This window comes from Nicotiana tabacum, chromosome 6 (genome assembly GCF_000715075.1).
Source record: "Nicotiana tabacum cultivar K326 chromosome 6, ASM71507v2, whole genome shotgun sequence".
Taxonomy (NCBI): domain Eukaryota; kingdom Viridiplantae; phylum Streptophyta; class Magnoliopsida; order Solanales; family Solanaceae; genus Nicotiana; species Nicotiana tabacum.
The window spans coordinates 151,160,164-151,177,934 of NC_134085.1; the positions used below are offsets into that span (position 1 = coordinate 151,160,164).

Sequence of the window (17,771 nt, forward strand, 5' to 3'; positions counted from 1 at the left end):
TTCTTTTTAGCCAAGTTTTTCTAGACTAAATCTCTCTTTCTCAAGTAGAGACCAAGTCAAATAAGAATAAACTAATGTTTGCAACCCTTAATTTTACAATTAAAAGCATGAACAAGGCTAAATAATAAACATCCAACCATAAACAAGCAATAAATCAAACACCAATTAAGTTTACACTCTAGGGTTGGGTCACAATCCTAGTGGAATCTAGCTACTAATGCTTAAAATAGAAGAAATAAAAGAAGAAAATGATAATTAAACCCATATTGATAATTTAAATAATAAAATCTATGTTTAAAAAGCTCAAAATGGCAAAAACTACTAAAGAGGATAAAAAAAGCATCCAGTATGGCTGCTGATGTCCCAACTTAATCTAAAAAAGTGAAACTCTTCTATTTATACAGAGCTAGAATTTTCGAACAAAAATACCCTTTTAGAGGTTCTGCGGCCGCACAATTCCATGTGCAGTCCGTACTTTGCTTTAGCCAGATAGGATTGGAATCTTGCAGCCGCACAATTCTGAACTGCGACTACATCTCTCTCTTTCTATGGTCCGCACATTTCTGAGTGCAGCTGCACATCGCTCTTTTGCGGTCCGCACTTCTGCTGAAATTGATATGCAGGTTCTCTAAACTTTTGCTCTTGTCTACTGTGGCGGCACATTTCATGTACGGACTACACTTTTCACAGATCTCTGATAAGTTTTTCTGCATATTCTGCGGTCTCAGATGATATTCTGTGTTCCACACTTTAAGCTTATATGTCAGTTTTTGTCCTTGAATTCAGATTACTCCTTCTTGAGTTGGATTTTATCTTAGAGGCACATTTTTCGATATTCCTGCAATTAAGCATATTTCATCAGTTTTCAGGAACAAAATTAAACGCTCTTGGACTAAAACAAAAGCTAAAAGTCACATATAAGTAGACAAAATTTCCACTTATCAATGCCCTTACAAACTTAGGATTGTTGGCCGACAACAACGAGCTCAACTCAGGAGCAGTCGTACAACTCATGAGATCGGTATTGGAAGAAGGTCACGCCGAGATAAACTTTAAAAGCTTGACTTGGGATTGGAGAAACAAATATGTAAAATATCTGAAGACTGGAAAATTGTCCTCGTGTGATGACTCGGCCAGTTGTCCTAAGAATTTAATTCCTCGATCCCCTTTTAACTGCTTTCCCCGTGTTTATTTTTGCTATTTTGATTTGTCGGGATGTTCGGTTTTGAGTTTCGGAGAGTTTTAGGACACTTAGTCCCTAGAGAGCTTAAGTGTTGGAGAGTTGACCATAATTAGAACAATGTGAAGACGACCTCAGAATAGAAATCCAATGGTTCTGTAAGCTCCATTGGGTGATTTCGGGCTTAGGGTTGTGTTCAGATTGTGTTTTGGAGGTTCGTAGCTAATTTAGGCTTCAAATGTTGAAAGGTTGAATTTTGAAGTTTCTGGTCTGATAGTGAGATTTTGATCCGAGGGTCAAAATGGAATTCTGGAAGTTGGAGTAGCTCCATAGTGTTGAATGTGACGTGTGTGCAAAATTTCAGGTCATTCAGACGGGGCTTGATAGACTTTTTGATCGAAAACGTATTTTTAGAGTTTTTAGGATTTTTAGGCTTGAATCCAATGAAAAATATGTGTTTTGGTGTTGTTTTGAGAGTTCCGAAGGTTGGAACAAGTTTGAATGAAGTTATGGGATATGTAGGTAGGTTTGGTTGAGGTCTCAGGGACCTCAGGATGATTTCAGTTGGTTGACGAAAGGATTTTGGAGTTTTGAAGTTACAACTTAAGCTGTTTCCTATCATAACCGCACTTGCGAGTGTGGGACCGCAGGTGTGGAGCCGCGGAAGCGGTGGATCTACCGCAGAAGCGGAAATGGGGAAGTACAGCAGGGATCGCAGAAGCTGTAGGATTTCTACAGGAGCGGTACCGCATCTGCAGACGGGGAGTCGCAGATGCGGAAGATGGCTTTAAGTGAGAAGTCGCAGATGCGACCCTTGTTTCGAAAAAGCGGGACTGTAGAAGCGGTCCCAGGACTGCAGATGCGGTAACAGCTAGGTACAAATAGAAAATTTCAAAGGTTTAGTTTCAAAAGTTGAAAATTCGATTTGGAGCTCGGGAGAGAGCGATTTTGAGAGGAAATTAAAAAGGAGATCATTGGGTAACAATTCTTTAACCCTTTCTAGTTATATTCCATCAATCTATAGTTAGTTTCATCATTTAAATTCGGATTGGAGATGAAAATTGGGAAAAAATTGGAAGAAAGTTCTTAGACTTAGAATTCGACTTTTGATTGGGAATTTGACCTTAGATTTGGATAATTTTGATATGCATAAACTCATAAGAGTATGAGGATTCTGAAAATATAAATATTACCCGATTCCGAGACGTGGGCCTGAGGGGCATTTTGGTTATTTTACCTAATTTCGCGTATTAACTTAGAATTTCTTTGTAGAATCAGTTACTTGAAGTGTTATTTACGTTATGCAATTGAATTGAATAGATTTGGGCTACTTGGAGTCGAGTACTCGTGGCAAGAGCATGGTTCGGATTGATTATTGAGCCGATTCGAGGTAAGTGGCTTGTCTAACCTTGTGTGGGGGACCTTCCCCTTAGGATTTGGTATATTTGGTAATTGAAATGCCTTGTGCGTAAGGTGACGAGTGTGTACTTGTGCTAATTTTTGGAAATCCGTTTTTCATTAAGTAATTACTAGTATGTTTCCTTTCCTGTTTTCATTACTTGCACTATTAAGCCTATTGTTAGCTTAGGAAAGCATGTCTAAGTGACTTAATTGTTTTACTTGCTCACACTGCCTTACCTGAATTCTGTGCAACATGCTAGGCTAGAATTACTTGTTACCTTAATATGAAATTTCCATTTCTAAATATTTTCTTGTTACTTCTGTGTATTTACATTGGGACTACGGATGTGGGATTTCGGTAGCTCCCCCTTGTCTGTTTATTTTGGGATTACGGATGTGGGATTCCGGTAGATCCCCTGCACAGTTATATGGAACTATGGGAATGCACCCAATAGATTCCCCTAGTACTTGGTATTTACATTTGGGACTACGGAATGGGATTCTGGTAGATCCCTGCGCACTATGAGTTAGACTACGGGACGAGATCCCGGGAGATCCACTGGATTTGTATATTTGGGACTACATGACGGTATCCTGGGAGATCCCCAATTGTTATTTTGGTGCTGAACCATATTTCTTTCTGTGTTTACCTTGTCTGTGTAATAGTTGTTGTTGCCCTTTATATCTTGTGTTACTTTTATTGTTGTACTTAATTATACTGTTCTGTTCTACACTGTTGAACTTTATATTTTATTTAACCTCAGTAGGGCCCTGACCTTCCTCGTCACTACCCGATCGAGGTTAGGCTTGGCACTTACTGAGTACCGCTGTGGTGTACTCATGCCCTTTCTACGCATGTTTTTCATGTACAAATCCATGTATCTTGACTCAGACTTACCATCCTTAAGGCGAGGCGACCCTTCGAAGACTTCGAGGTATATCTACAGTGTCAGCAGACCGAGGCGTCTCTCTCTATTCTCTCTTGTAGTTACATCCCTTCTGTATTTACTTGTTTTAGACTATTCTGGAGTTAAAGCACTATGTAATATCCTTAGCTTGTGATTCATGGGTTTCCGAGTCTTGGAAGTATGTATCGGTTTGTGAGTTAAATATTGTGTATGCCAAGTGGCACTTTTAAACACTATTTTATTAATCTAATTCTATTTTAAATCGTTTAATTTCCACAATTTGGTTTATCTTCCACAATTTAGGCTTACCTAGTCGTAGAGACTAGGTGCCGTCACGATGGTTCATAGAGGGCGAACCGGGGTCGTAACAAGTTGGTATCAGAGCTCTAGGTTCATATGAGTCATGGATCACAAGCCGATTTATTAGAGTCTCGTTGATTAGTATGGAGACGTCTGTACTTATCTACGAGAGACTATGTAACCGTTAGGAAAGTTCCACTTCATTTGATTTCCTTGTTGTACGAGATTTTGATATCACAATTCTAAACTTCTGTCTTCTATTCTCTTGCAAATGGTGAGGAAATGCGCTACCCGAGATGATCAGGCGCCCGCGCCCCTACTACAGCCATTAGAGGCCAAGGCCGGGGTAGAGGCCGAGGATGCGCACATGGTGCAGCCAGAGCACATGCGTGAGCTGCTGCCGAGGTACCACTAACAGTTCCAGTCGGAGTCCAGGCACCTGATATGCCTACTGCTACCACTACTCCAGCTCTTCAGGAGACTCTGGCACAATTCATGAGCATGTACACCACTTTGGCTCAGGTAGGGTTGCTTCCCCTTGTTGCAGCGACGTCTCAGGCCGGGGGAGGAGTAGAGACTCCTCGTCGCCCGCACTCCTGAGCAGCGAGTGCATGTTAAGCAGGTCCCTGAGATTATTCCTATACAGCCTGCAGTCCGAGATCAGCCCGAGGACAGGGTAGTGGCTTCTGAGGATGAGCAGCTGAGGCTTGAGAGGTTCAAGAAGTACAAGCCTCTTATTTTCAGTGGTCTAGCATCGAATGGTGCTCTGGGATTTCTAGATGAGTGCTACCACATTCTCCATACCATGGGTATATCAGGATCGAGCGGGGTTTCCTTCACTATCTAGATTTGAGGAGCCGCATATGAGTGGTGGCGCACCTATGAGTTAGACAGTCCGGATGAGGCTGCTTCACTGACTTGGACTCAGTTTTCAGATCTATTCTTGAGAGAGTATGTTCCTCAGAGCCTCAGAGACGCATGGCGCATAGAGTTTGAGCATTTGTGCTAGGGTGCTATGACTGTCTCGGAGTATACTGTCTGTTACACCAGTTTGGCTAGGCATGCACCATCCTTGGTTTCTACTATTCGCGAGAGGGTTCGCTGGTTTATTGAGGGCCTTATTGCCAGCATTAGGTCTAGCATGGCTCGTGAGTTGGAGATGGATATTTCTTATCAGCAGGTGGTGAGCATAGCTAGGAGGATTGAGGGTATGCATGCTAGGGAGAGAGAGGAGAGGGAGGCCAAGAGGTCTCGAGAGTCGGGCCATTTCTCTGGTGCCCGTGCCCCAACAGCAGGTCATCATAGTAGGTGTTATATGAGTCTCCTCCTAGACCTCAGGAGCCTTATTATGCACCTCCGGTATCTAGCGCGCCTCCTCTGCAGGGTGCTTTCAGAGGTCAGTTCAGCAGACTTGGCTCGAGCTAGTCACAGCCACCACGTCCTCCTAAAGCTTGTTTTGAGTGTGGTGACACATGCCATATGGTGAGGGATTGTCCTAGATGGGGGAGGGGTGCACCTCCACAGACTTCTCAGCCACAGCATGCCCCGCAGAGTTCTCAAGCCATGGTTACAGCTCCAGTTGCTACCCCGCCTACTCAGCCAGCCAGAGATGGAGGTCGGGGAGGTAGAGGTCACCCTAGAGGGGGAGGCCAGGCTAGATACTATGCCCTTCCTACCCGTACCGAGGTTGTTGCCTCCGATTCTGTCATCACATGTATTATATTGGTTTGTCACAGCGATGCATCGGTTCTATTAGATCCAAGCTCCACATACTCTTATGTGTCTTCTTATTTTTCTCCGCATTTGGGTGTACCTCGGGATTCTTTGAGTTCCCCTATTTATGTTTCTACTCATGTGGGAGATTCTCTTGTTGTGGACCATATTTATCGGTCGTGTTTGGTTGATGTTAGTGGTTTTCAGACCAGAGCCGTTTTATTGCTGCTCAGCATGGTAGATTTTGACATTATCTTGGGCATGGACTAGTTGTCGCCCCATTATGCTATCCTTGATTGTCACGCCAAAACCGTGACGCTGGCCATGCCAGGTGTACCACGTGTTGAGTGGAGGGGTACTTTAGATCACACTTCCAGTATAGTTATTTCTTTTCTTAAAGCTCAACATATGGTTGAGAAGTGGTGTGACACGTATTTAGCTTATGTGAGAAATGTCAGTATTGATACCCCTTCAGTTGATTCAGTTCCCGTAGTACGGGATTTTCTCGATGTGTTTCCAGTTGATCTCCCAGGCATGCTGCCTGATAGAGATATTGATTTTGGCATTGATCTATTGCCGGGCACTCAGTCCATTTCTATTCCTTCGTATCGTATGGCTCCTCCTGAGTTGAAGGAGTGGAAGGATCAGTTACAGGAATTACTTGATGAGGGTTTTATTTGGCCCAGTGTATCACCTTGGGGTGCTCTTGTCTTGTTTGTGAAGAAAAAGGATTCTATGTGTATGTGTATTGACAATCGCCAGCTGAACAATGTTATAGTGAAGAACCGTTATACCCTGCCTCGTATTGATGATCTGTTTGACCAACTTCAGGACGCATGGGTGTTTTCTAAGATTCATTTGTACTCAGGTTACCATAAGTTGAAGATTCGGGAGCCAGATATCCCAAAGACCGCTTTCAGGACTCGGTATGGTCATAACGAGTTCCTTGTTATGTCATTTGGGCTGACCAATGCCCCAGTAGCCTTTATGCATTCGATGCACAGTGTGTTCCGGCCGTATCTTGACTCGTTCGTTATTGTCTTTATTGATGATATTCTGGTGTATTCCTGGAGTCGGAAAGATCATGAGCAGCACCAGAGGACTGTGCTTCAGACTCTAAGAGAAAAGAAGTTATATGCTAAGTTCTCGAAATGTAAGCTTTGGTTGGATTCAGTGGCATTCCTAAGCCATGCGGTGTCGAGTGAGGGTATTCAGGTGGATCCGAAGAAAATAGAGGCCGTGCAGAGTTGACCCAGACTATCCTCAGCTATAGAGATCTGCAGTTTCCTTGGCTTGGTGGGTTACTACCGCCATTTTGTTGAGGGGTTTTCATCGATTGCAGCCCCTATGACCAGACTGGCCTAGAAGGGTGCTCCGATCCAGTGGACAGAGGAGTGTAAGGCGAGCTTTTAGAAACTCAAGACAACTTTGACTACAGCCCCAATTTTGATACTGCCTACAGGTTTGGGGCCTTATACAGTTTATTGTGATGCCTCGAGTATTGGCCTCGAAGCGGTGTTGATGCAGGATGGTAGAGTGATTGCCTACGCGTCCAGACAGTTGAAGGTACATGAGAAGAATTATCCGGTCCATGACCTTGAGTTAGCTGCCATTGTTCACACCCTGAAGATCTGGCGCCATTATTTATACGGTGTGCCTTGTGAGATTTATACTGACCATCGGATCTTGCAACAATTTCTTAATAAGATGATGCATAATTACACAATTATTTATGACTTATTTTAAATCTTAAATTAGAAAAATCTTATTTGTTTCTTAAATTTCATGTCCAGCCAAAGTGCAACACATAAAATATGATGAATGGAGTATTAGTAACCAGACGCAGATGCAGCATCATACCACAAGAAAATAATTGAATTTGAAAACCCTAAGCCCGGAGAATGTTTGTAGCTCGGTTGATTGGCTACCTGAACTTTATCCTTTGATGAGAGCTCGATTCTCCACCTTGTAATCCTTTCCCCCGTTTCCCCTTCCCCTACCCCGATCCCGATAGAGAATTTTAAAAAAAAATCTTGCAGCCTCAGTTAAGTTTATTATATAGAATTACCTGCAGCGCAATTATTCTTTAAGTGCGCTGTTTATGTAAATATTTGCTAATTAAATGATTATGATGTCTGTCCGGTCTACTCTAGTTACATGCCTAATTGTTGCTTGGCATTGAAGTTCCTATGCTAATCTTTTATTTTGTCCCAAATAGGAGTACCATTTTTTTTTTTAAAACCTTAGCTCGAATCTCATACTTATCAGTTGGAGGTGACGGTGGTTTAATCAGTACATAGGAGTAACTCTTAAGATAAAAAAAATTAAAATGGTATTGATAGATTACGTGTACCTTAGTAAATCTTAATAGAGAGAACACAATTGGTTATTTTCTGTTTTACTTTATCAAAAGGATAAAGGGGAACAAACAATTGTTTTGGTTCGAAAGATAATGCACTTTTCCAGTTTTAATCCTCGTGCTGTTCATCTTAGCATTTAATTTGATATTTGATCGAAAAAGATGTGTGATTTCAGTCCCTGAAGCTAACAGACCTTAATTTTTTTTTATTTTTTAAGAGCAAGAAGGGGTTCTTCTGTGATTTGAGAAAGCCAAGAGACCGGGCAAGATTTTTTCTATTTTCTTTTTATTGCAACTCCTAATATGTAATTAGGGGGCAAGAATTCAAATGCAACTTTGGACTGTTATTAATTTTATTTTTTATTTTCAGGAGAAAAATACATCCTAATTAGATAGTCTAAATTTTCTTCAACTTAGAACCAAGTCTATTCCTTTGTAAAATATTAGCAAGAAGTCGTCCAAACGACATCCAAAATGCCGACGATGACAATGGCAACATAAAGAGGTGGGTTTAATTTTATATAAAAATAAAAGTCAAATACCTAGAAATTCACGTTTCTCTGTGTTCTTCTTTTGTTTGTTCTTCTTCGTCACTGAATATAAATAAAATAAATTGGAGGCAATAGGGAAAATAAGTCTGGAAAGGACACGGCCGACCCTCAACATCGCAATTAAAAAATGACATAAAATAACAGTCGACAAATTTAAGTCAATCATATTGCTCAAACTATTAAAGAGTCTGAAACCAAAATGTGGTTCTTTTTGACTCAAAATACGGAAATAAGTGTTAAAAAAAGTTACCAAACTATATATAACGCCACAAAAAGTGGCGCTATACTGTAATGGTAACTGCACCGTTACTGTATAGTGCCACTTTTTGTGGCGCTATATTAATTAAAGGCTGACACATCTTATATAACGCCACTATTAATGACGCTATACCCCTTATTACCTGATCCCACCAATAATTTCTGGGTTCAATAATTCAAAAGCGTATAAAGCCACTTTTTGTGGCGCTATATACAAAAAAACCTCTCCGGCTAGCCATTTCCTATATAAACATCGTAGAATCGCCACAACTTCATTCAAATTTTTTTTTAACTCTTGTTGGTTTCTATTGTTGTTAAATTCTCCAGCATTTTTTCATTATGTCTGAAGAACGTAGAATAAGAGTATCATTATATTGGGGGGTGAGGTTGTGATGGAGAATAACTCTGTGGGCTACAGTTTACCTGCTAAGTGTAATGTTAAATTGCCACTTTCAATGGAGTACGAAACATTAATATCGTTGTTATGCAAAAAAATGAGTGTGAGAAAACGTTCAGTGATACTCAAAGTAACCGGAAGATATCCGTATTCCGTTACGCCGCAAGGGGTTGCTTTTTACTCAGAGTTTAACATCGACGATGATGACACTTTGAGTGATTTCTTGAGGACTCCGGACGAATGCCGGGAATTTCTTGTAATCACAATGTTGGAGATGTACGTGAAGGTCGAAGACGTTCCAAAAAACGAGGTTGTGCGTAGTAGAGATAACTCCCAGTCATCGGGTGGTTATTCTGGATCAGTTTTTGCCGGACATGTTCCGGATGAAAGATTTTTTCTTGATTTAAATTTATCACCGTCGGCGAATGAGCAGCGAGAAAATAATTTATACCCTGCTTTCCATAATTCACAAGAAGAGTGGTAAACTTCAATTTTCATTTGTGTTAATTATGTATATTTTTGGCGTATTGAATTAATTTTAACGCTAATTTATTTAATAGGGGGTACCGGCCGGATATGAATTTTACAAGTGGCCCATCCGGTAGTCATCACCTAACTGAAAACGTCCATCATGGAATGTCATCACATTACGACTTGTAAGTGAAATGATATAGCCATATGTAAAGCATTTATTAATTTAGTAGCTTATATTTTTGTTGAAATGTGCAGTGAAAACGAGCAAGTTGAACTACCCGTACTCACTCAATTGCCCGAAAACGACGTATTACATCAGGATCTGGCAGATGCACAGAGTTAGGAAGAGAACAACGATTACGATATCAATGCCGATGAATCGGGAGATGAGACACCATTTGCTCGTGGAAATGGTGATGAAGAGGACGAGGAGGAATGACCTGATTTGAAGAGAGCCCCCCATAGACGAAAAGTGTACGAGTATGAAGTGTCGTTTCATTCAAGGGAGATTCCTTATATTGATAACTTGCCAGCCGTGCCGGATGTGGAAGCTCTCACAAGGGATTTTGATGAAATCCGGACAGCAATGTGGGATGAGTCTAGACCAACGGTGCTTGCAAAGGGGATGTTTTTTCCTGATAAAGCACACGTAAGCAGGGCTTGTAAAATGCACAATGTTAAAGAGTATCGTGAGATGCAGGTATCGGAGTCAAGTCCGACGGTATACAAGGCTATTTGCCGCAGGTGGTTTTGGCCATGTAATTGGATGTTGCTTGCGTCGAAGAAGAAGACAGGTATGTGAAAAATGGGTAAATATATTCCCACCCACACATGCGAAATGGACACTTTCAACGAGAATCACTTCAACTTGGATATTTACTTGATATCTCTTGTACTTATTCCGCACATCGAAGCGTCCATAAGGTATAAAATCAAAGAGTGCATTACAGTCTGCGTAAGGTCGCCACCGCTCAATCAACGTCGTGATCAAAGCATAGTCGAGCTGTATCCGGCCAATGCTAATGATCCTATATAATCCCATCTCCTCCAGGTGATGGACCACACGGGGATGTAGAACGCGGGGAGGAGTCAAAAACTCCCACAATAAATCCACTCTCCTGCCCCGAAAAGTCTGCGTAAGCAACTCTCCCCCCATATATGCTCGGATCTATGCTGGGGCTGTAGGGGTAGTAGCTCCGACGTCCGAGGGCCGGGATGTATAGGTGCATCCATGCCGTCAACTGTAAATTCATAATTTTTAATAACTATCATTAATAATTATGTGTTTTTTTATAATTTAAATTCATATTTTTTAACAACTTAATTGTAAAAATTATATATATACTTATGGGTTCCGGGCTAGATTTTCTGAGGCCCAGTGGTACCAAACTATCATTAATAATTTTATTTTATTTTTATAATTTTTATTCATATTTTTTAATAACTTAATTGTAAAAATTATATATATATATATATATATATATATATATATATATATATATATATATATATATATATATAGAATTTTTATAATTATGGGTTTCGTGCTAGATTTTCTGAGGCCCAGTGGTACCAAACTATCATTAATAATTTTATGTTTTTTTTTATAATTTTTATTCATATTTTTTAATAACTTAATTGTAAAAATTATATATATATAATTTTTATAATTATGGGTTTCGTGCTAGATTTTCTGAAGCCCAGTGGTACCAAACTATCATTAATAATTTTATGTTTTTTTTTATAATATATATATATATATATATATATATATATATATATATATATATATATATATATATATATATATATATATATATATATATATATATATATATATATATATATATATATATATATATATATATATATATATATATATATATATATATATATATATATAATTTTTATAATTATGGGTTTCGTGCTAGATTTTCTGAGGCCCAGTGGTACCAAACTATCATTAATAATTTTATGTTTTTTTTATAATTTTTATTCATATTTTTTAATAAATTAATTGTAAAATATATATATATATATATAATTTTTATAATTATGGGTTTCGTGCTAGATTTTCTGAGGCCCAGTGGTACCAAACTATCATTAATAATTTTATGTTTTTTTTATAATTTTTATTCATATTTTTTAATAACTTAATTGTAAAAATTATATATATATATATATATATATATATATAATTTTATATACATACCTATTGGTTCCGGGCTAGATATTTAGAGGCTCAGTGGCACAATATAAGATAATTAAACAAAATGAATTCTAAGCTAAAATACTACACAATACTACGCTACAAGGCTCTAAATTTTACTACACTAAAAGGGTCTACGTTTTACTACGCTAAAAAGGTCTACATTTTACTATGCTAAAAAATAATCTAAACTAAACGGCATAAAAACACATAAATATACATGAGGATATTAACAAACACATTTTTTAGACTAATTTATATATTTTTATACAACACTAAAATTAAATTCGGATAAAATTTAACATGCTAGTTTCGGAAAAAATAAACACAAACGAAATAGAACACATACAAATCAAGTAATATGCATTGTTATAAAAGTTTCAACTTAAAATAAATCGAAATACCTCGATTTAGAATTTTCGGAAAGTAAATAAATCGAAATTTTGACTCCGAAAGAGTGAATCCACAATAATACGAAGTTCTACTCGACTGTGGGACCACCAATCTTCAACTTTTATGTGCCGGGGGGACCCAAATATTTTTTTTTTAAATGGGGCAGAATCGATCAGAAATTGGGGGGGGGGGGGACCAAGAGGGAGTAAAATAATGGAGTTAGAATGAAACGAAAAAGAAGAAGACGGAGAGTTTTTTAATAAGGGGTATAGCGCCATTAATAGTGGCGCTATGTAAGATGCGTCAGCTTTTAATTAATATAGCGCCACAAAAAGTGGCGCTATACAGTAACGGTGCAGTTACCATTACAGTATAGCGCCACTTTTTGTGGCGTTATATATAGTTTGGTAACTTTTTTTAACACTTATTTCCGTATTTTGAGTCAAAAAGAACCACATTTTGGTTCCGGTTTCTATTTTCTTATTGTTTTCACATCCAATGACGCAGCAAAACGTAGACAAGTCATGTCATGCTGGAACAAAACTTCCTTCCTCCATTCCAAATATTAGGGCAGGGCATATATCGGGTAAAATCGATAACCTGAACCGTTAATTATTTATTGGATTGTCCGTATCGGGTTACGTAACGGTTCGAACGGTTTAGAAATTTTTCACTATTGGGTTATCGGTTTGGGCCTCGATTTGCCAATTTTGTTAATGGGTTAACCGATAACCCTATAAGAATTAATAAAATTATGACTTTACCCTTAAGTATATACATATGCTAGGACTTGAGTTCATTCTCTCCTATTCTTTCTCAGCCACACTCTTTGTTGCTTCATCTTCATTCTTCATAGACCATACAAGTTACTCCTAGCTTAAGTCTTTAATCTTATACATTAGGCTTTTTAATTTCTATAACTAAATTCATATTCATATAAGGATTGCTCTATGGTTTCTTTTTTCAGGTTAGGCATTGGCAGGATAACCTAAATGGCATTTATACTTGTGTCACTTATCATCACGGTCCCCAAACTTAATGAAGTTTCATCTAGACACCTCTACTCGTTCAAAAGTAATATTTTAAACCCTTCTGACCATAGACCAAGCCTATGTGGCATTTGCTTTGCTGAGTTGGATAAAATGCGTGACTACACGCTTTAAGAAATGAGTAAAAGTTTATGATTCAAATTAAAAATACCAAAAAATAAAAAATAAAAAAATAATAATAGGGGGTTAACGCCCAGAAGCATTCAAGCGTCTTCCAATCTCCAGTTTTCTTTTCCTTCTACCCCTTTCTCCTCTCATCTTTTCCTTTTTTTTGACGCCGTGCTCAAAGGTGGTATGGGGGATTGTATCTTTTTTTTTTGCTTGTTATTATGGTTTTGGTAGCGGCTGTGCTTGAGATTTTAGAAAGACTTAGTTTTGGGGAGGTATTGTTAGAGCTAGTGATGTTTGTGGGGTTCATATGGATTGTTGTTCTTGTTGGGGTGTTAGTGGGATGGGCATGGAAGCTCAAGTGGGCTAATCTTGGCCCAGATTCTTTTGATTCGCCAGATGTTTTTGCCTTGTCTTCTTCCGGTATGCTCCTCCAGAACTTCTAATCTGGGTTTGATTCCCTCAATCCTCTCAAATTGTAACTTCCCACATGCATTTCTTGAATCAAGGAAACTCAGTCCCTCCTAATGGCTGATTTTCAGAAAGAGAAAGGCATGAATGTGTTTGTGAGAGAAAACTTTATGATTTAACTTTTTCTTTTCCTAAAATAGTTTTTGTGAATAAAAATAATGACATGGAATATTTTTATATGACATGGATAATACAGTGAGACGATTGAGGAACACACACGGTCAGAAGGGTTTAAAATATTACTTTTGAACGAGTAGAGGTGTCTAGATGAAATTTCATAAAGTTTGGGGACCGGGATGACAAAGTGGCACAAGTATAAGTGTCATTTAGGCTATTCTGTCTTAGGCATTTGACAAACAACATCCAGTTTATCATGGACTATTGAGGGCTTCAACGCTTGTGGAAGTGCATGTCTTGTGTGAAATAATTATTCTAAATCAACTATTATTGTTATCATATCGGGGAGGCAGCTAAAGCCTTGGCACATTTTGTGGGAATTGCTGCAGTTTGAAAAGTATGTATCCACTAATTTTTTTGTGAAGCCTATAAGGATTGAGTAGTTGTTGTCTTGTTAACTTGAATTTGAACTGTTAGTACTATATGCTTGGACTTGTTAATTTTAAGGTGAGGTTGCTACAACTTTGTATTATTATTAATGTATTTGACAACTCTTCTTGAAGAATTAGTACTATTCCAGTTGTGGCCATTGGACAAAACGCATAAATGGGTAGTATACTATATGTGAATTCTTCTCATTTTTGCTTAACTTCAGTGATTGTGTTTTCTTTTTTGTTTAACTGTAGATTGAGTTATCTTATCGGGTAAATCGATAACCAAATCAAAATGATCGATAACCGATTAAGCGATACCCGATAACTGATATCTTATCTGTTCGGTTATCGATTTATCAAACCGATAACCGATATGCTAAACCGATAACATTCATAACTGAACCGAATTGACCGATGCCCACCCCTACCAAATATTACTCCCTCTGTTCCAATTTATGTGAACTTATTTGACTGGGCACATGGTTTAAGAAAAAATGAAGACTTTTGGAATTTATGGTCCTAAACAAGTCAAAAAGGGACTCAGAGTATTTGTGTGGTTATAAAAGCTTCTCATAAGGGTATAATGGTTAGTTTAAGCTAAATTATTACCAAATTTAGAAAGGGATCATTCTTTTTGGAACGGACCAAAAAGGAAATAGGTTCACATAAACTGGAACAGAGGGAGTAATTATTTTAAAAAACTTAAATTAAGTCTAGAATATTAAGCATTTTAGAGAAATAAGGAACCGTATTTACTCCTCTTATTTTTTAAGTTTTTTTAATCCTATTGTTGTAGACCATGCGCAGCGGAAGCAAGCATACAACCCAGGCATCAAATACATGTAAACTAGACAACGCAATAATAACGAGATTAGAAGCACTAACCTCTTGAAGTAGTTGCAGAAACCTTCCAAACAACAAGAATTCAGGGCTGCAGTCTTCTGCTATTTGCCTAGTAAAACCTTGGACGATTTTGCTATTGGGTTGGCAAGAACAATACAACTGAAAGGTAAGTTATTAGGTAAAATTAGTCTTCCTTTAATAGACCCGAAATTAAGCCATAATAGAGGCTCAAAAACGTGTAGGATTCTGCAAGTACAATCCTACTCTAACTCAAAAGGATAATTTTTCTCCCAAGCTACTTTTTACCCAAGTCTGCCCAAGTTTTTACTAGGTATAGCAGGGACCACAGAAATAATAAGAGGCTACTAATTATAGTATTAATTCGAAATTAGCATGAATTAATTCTTACTATAATTAATTATAATTTATTCCACTAGAAAACTGCAATTGAACTCCTCAATATGAATTTCGAAAATTCATTAACACTTATTTTAACTCCCCACGTTAAGATTTCAAATACCAGTTAATTAAACTAAATCACTGAAAATTTAATGCAATTAACTAATTAAATCCTTTATAATTCCGCTTAAACTATTTCATGTGACTGATACAAAATCCACCGGCCAGGTTTTCACATGAAAACTTATAAGCTTACATAAAGGGGTATCATCAAACCCAAAATCGAGTCATGGATTCTATCAACTAATTATTATTCACAAATGTTATTCATTATTGTCCAATCTATTAGGCATATACTAACTCTAAATAGAGTCGTATCTTTTGATAAATCAAAACAATAAACAAATTATATTGATCATAATAATTATATCAAGATTAGGAGCATAAGCTCATTTAATGAATTAGAGAAAATATTTTATATATTCGGTACAAAAATATCTTTTCTCTACTTGGTCCGTTCAATATACACTGAGTATACTAGCTCAAGAAGATGGAGTAAAACTACTCCCATAATCAAGACAAATTATTTGATAATCTTGTGCTACAATCATCAAGATATTTTGTCCAACAACATCTTTGATTGTGAATATAGCTTATTAATTATGAGAACCAACAATTTAATCTTCTGTGCATGAGCTAAGACTCCATACACTAAATTGTCTACTACATACCTAAAAGGACACACATATAACAAATGATCTATTTAAAATAGTGCTTTATTGAATTGAATAAATTAAATAAACAATTGTTCCATAAAAAATAAAATATAATATTATATCTAAACAACATGGTTAATAGTATATCCCAATAATTGCTCCTATAGAAGAGTGTTAACTGACTTTTTACGGGAGAGGAATTTTTTTTAAAACAAATTCTAATGATTTCGTATTTGTACGAAGATCTTAGATGTAGATAATAAGGATGAAATCATCATATTACCTAATAAGTCCCTGGATTAATTGATAGTTTAAAATTAGAAACCCAAAAAATAGTGTACAAACCAAAAATGCTTGAGGGTGCTAGATACATTGAGCGTGGACGTATTCCTCTAACAGGACCTAATAAGCTCCTGAATTAACTAATGGTTTAAAATTAGAAACCAAAAAAATCAAGTTAAAAAAGAAATTAAAAAAAAAATAAAACTGAAGGGTGGTAGATACATTGAACCTGGACATGCTCATTTTGGGGTCCTGTAACTCAACAATATTCCTCACAAATCCATTTGAGCCTGTACATCGATCAGGTTCGGTCCTACAGGACACGTGTCGTCCAGTTGATGGATCAACTCTCTTTGGCACAAAAACTTCTGGAATCAGCTTCCATTACCGTCCCAAATTCCCAATGATTGTAGGAGAAATCGGCGGAGCATGCCTGTAACATTATGCACCTAAGCCTTGGCTGTTCCTTTTCAGTTTTCTGGGTGTGGGTGTGTAGTTTCTTCACTATTGATTGTTTTTTAATTTTCCGATTGACATAGATAGCCTTTTTTTGAAAATTCATTTGATGTTTGATATATGGCTGTTGTGTATTGTTGTCGGCTGGCGCCGGTTATTGTGGGGTTGGTTTTTGGCTCCATGTAAATGACGATATGTAAGATTAGGAACTCAGAATTGTGGTGTACAGTATATTGACCTTTTTTCTCTTCTTTCTTTTGCAAGGTGTAATGGTATTTTTTGTGCTCATTTGGATTATTCATTTTGGACAAGGATTAATTGGGCGACATGCCTATTCAATGACATTAACCATGATAAAACTAAATCTAGGGTCCGAGAAGGATATATGGTACAATTATTATTGAATACATCTCTACAAGTGAAATTATGTTCAAATCTTGCTCCGTTCGGTCTTATTTTTGACAGGGAGTATATATATATATATATGAAAGAAAATTATTAGAATTTCAAAAAGAACATAATTTTAAAACTGTAATTTCAAAAATGTAGTTAGTTTATGATAAAAGATTAAAATTAAATCCGTCAAATATAAATTCTAAAACACCTTTTCACATAAGTGCATTCATCCTCTTTAAATCCTGAATTTGTCGCTAGCAAGGCTAAGTCAATATGCAAAAATTAAACTGTGATCAAGTAATAAAGAAGTGGATCTCTGCTTAAAACTTTTCACCAAGCTGCAAAGCTAGTTGACAT

The 17,771-nt window shown here is 37.3% G+C and overlaps 1 long non-coding RNA gene across 2 annotated transcripts; it reads right to left on the bottom strand.

Moving 5' to 3' along the window:
• Window positions 1-272: 272 nt before the first annotated feature.
• Window positions 273-17,390, bottom strand: LOC142181937 (uncharacterized). Of its 2 annotated transcripts, none has more exons than XR_012710824.1 (3): window positions 16,785-17,390; window positions 15,208-15,324; window positions 273-838 (listed from the first exon to the last, which is right to left on the bottom strand). It is a non-coding gene; the product is annotated as an uncharacterized LOC142181937 (long non-coding RNA). The 2 variants fall into 2 exon arrangements; XR_012710823.1 differs by having other exon boundaries at window positions 16,792-17,387.
• Between the last annotated feature and the right edge of the window lie 381 nt (window positions 17,391-17,771).